This window comes from Grammomys surdaster, unplaced genomic scaffold (assembly GCF_004785775.1).
Source record: "Grammomys surdaster isolate TR1022 unplaced genomic scaffold, NIH_TR_1.0 125690, whole genome shotgun sequence".
Classification (NCBI taxonomy): Eukaryota; Metazoa; Chordata; class Mammalia; order Rodentia; family Muridae; genus Grammomys; species Grammomys surdaster.
The window spans coordinates 2,244,513-2,247,299 of NW_021620526.1; the positions used below are offsets into that span (position 1 = coordinate 2,244,513).

The following is a 2,787-nucleotide window of genomic DNA, read 5'->3' on the forward strand; positions in this document are numbered from 1 at the left end:
TTGCTGCTGGGGTTAGAGCTGAGGCCCAAGATGTGCTCCGTGCTCAGGTGGAAACCGGAAGGGCCCTGGGCTCTGGGTCAGGAGTGGTTTACTGGGTCCCAGTGGGTCCAGGTTGCTTCCTGATTGGGGGCAAGTATTGCCACCTCCTAGCCTAAGATATTGCTTGAGTTAGAGCTACTGAGAGCCCAAGCATAACCTCTAGGTTCTGAGAGATTGAGTGCAGAGCTGACTCCCGGGATCTGCGCGGGCTCAGACTGGAAGGAACCCATGCTCCGGGCCAGGAGTGAGTTCCTGGGTCCCAGTGGGTCCCGGTTGCTCCCTGTTTGTGGGCAAGTATTGCCACCTCCTAGCCTAAGATACTGCTTGGGATAGAGCTCCTAAGAGCCCTGCTTCCTCTGGGTTCTGTGAGATTGGAAGCAGAGCTGACTCCCGGGATCTGTCGAGTGCTCGGGCCCAGACCGGATGGAGCCCGCTCCAGGCCAGGAGCGAATTCCTGGGTCCCAGTGGGTCCCGGTTGCTCCCTGTTTGGGGCAAGTGCTCCTTTTTCCTTACCTGGGATGCTGCCTGAGTTAAAGCTCCTGGGAGTCCCTCTTTCTCTTGGTTTTCTGGGGTTGGGTATGGAGCTGCTGCCTGTGACCTGCTCTATGCTCGGGCCCAGACCGGAAGTCCTTTTTTTTTTTTTTGGAAGGTTTCATGTACTTTATTTCTTTATTAGTTTTTCAGTCTGCCATAGTTTAATGAGTACATGATTCTTTGACTTGGCATTCACTTATGAGTTAGTTTGGAAACAATTCCTTGATTATTGTACCAGCTGACATGACTACTGATCTCTCCATTCCTTTGGGGTGACTCTGCCAACAGGGGACAGGTTCCATTCTATTCCAATTTGTGTGGCTGTATATGTCCATGTAGATATACAGAAGATGCCTCCACTTGCTAATATAGCATTTCCATATTTATCATGGAAATTAGGTGTCCTCTTCTGACGGCTCTGCCTTGCCACCACTTGCTGAATGCTTCGAACTTGGAGACGGCTTAGTGCGTTTTTGGCCAATGGCAACATCATGGAATCGGAGATGGAACTGCGGCTACTACAGCTGCTACCTTGGTGCAAATTCACCCCAGCTACCCTTGCCAATGGCTCACTTTTGACCTGCTCTCACAGTTCAGATCTTAATTCTCTAACCCAGCTCTCATTGGTTTGGTTTATCAGTATTATCTTTCAAACCCATCTTAGAACCCAAATATGATTTTATTATATCAAAGTAACTATATCAAAAGGCAAGAAGAAATAAAAAAATGTGTGTACAACACACAAACCACCATCACTACCCACAAATAAATAAATACATTTATTTTTATAAAGAACTAGAGTTCTGTAATTTCAAAAGTAAAGTTTCCTTTTACCAGGTTGTTATGTGACCACGATAGATGACTTAATATCTTTAAACCCAAGATCTATTCTCCATCCTACTTTCAGTCATAGGAGATTAGCCCAGACTGATATGGAGTGTATATGTGTGTATGTATATGTGTATGTATATATGTATAGTGTATAATGTGTATGTATGTGTGTGTCTGTGTGTGTGTGTGTGTCTGTGTGTATTACAATATTTCATTGGTTCTTGGCTATTCATTGAGTTTGGCTGAGTGGATTTCTGGCAATTAACCAACAACCTTGAATTGTTTCTGCTTGCTTCCTACTTGTGGAATCACCCCTTGAGTAGTTGGGTCTATTCCTACAGCAATGGACAGCTATTGTGAAAGACCTTCCTTCTAGACATCCTCTTTATAGATCGATATCCCATTATTCCCTTGCTTTTAAATATGGACAGGTAAAATATCTTCACTAGTGTAGGTATAATGTTTTTCAGTATCCCTGAACCTTTCCCACAACTTGTAAAATAGCCTTTTTGCTGATCTTTCTTAAATGCTCCTATTTGCATAAAAAATCTGTTTGATATAAAATTCTTGACTAATATTGACTTTTCTTCTCTTTCCTGTAAAATAGAAATGTTTATATCATATGCTTGTCATCAAACTATAAAAGAGAAAAGTTATATTAAACCAACTAACATAGTATCTGGTACAAAGCAGATGCTGAAATAACTCCCTTATTATTTTCTCTTCTTCAAAAATTTTCTTGTTTTTTACATTACCACTTATGAGATAGGTAATTTTTGACAGTTGCATCATATCCTTAAACCTTAGTTTTCACACTTGTAAAATAGAGTGCATTCAATACTTATGCAATAAATGCTTACTAACTACTATGTACTATGATTTTTTCTAAGTGGAGTTAAGACTTATGCTTATTTCAAAGCATTGTTTTAAAATAAAAATGAAATGATGGGATATTCATAAAATGAAATTCTGTTAGTTGTGGCAACTTAAATGGGCCTAGAGGATAGACAAATGCATTTTCTCACCAATATGTTGCTGATAAAAATGTTGGTTTCTGAATTCAAGAGCAGAGCATATCAAAAAGATTATCCACCATGATCATGCTGGCTTCATTCCAGAGATGTGTGGAGAGTTTAATACATGTAAATAAATAATTATAATCTAGCTCAAAAATAAACTAAAAGATAAAAACTCATGATTTTCTCATTAGATGCAGAAAGGGTCTTTCAAAAAGCCCACCATACATACCTTCATGATAAAATTCCTGGAGAGAATATAAATAAGAGAGATATATCTCAACACAATAAAGAGAATTTCAAGCAAGCCAAATCCAACATCATTTTAAACAGGGAGAAACAAAGCAACGCCACTAAAATTAGGAAT

General features: G+C 40.0%; 1 pseudogene across 1 annotated transcript; it reads right to left on the minus strand.

Moving 5' to 3' along the window:
• Nucleotides 1-690: 690 nt before the first annotated feature.
• Nucleotides 691-1,132, minus strand: LOC114639269 (annotated as a pseudogene). Its single transcript, XR_003713982.1, has one exon. The product of XR_003713982.1 is annotated as a cytochrome c oxidase subunit 7B, mitochondrial pseudogene (transcript).
• Nucleotides 1,133-2,787: the final 1,655 nt, after the last annotated feature.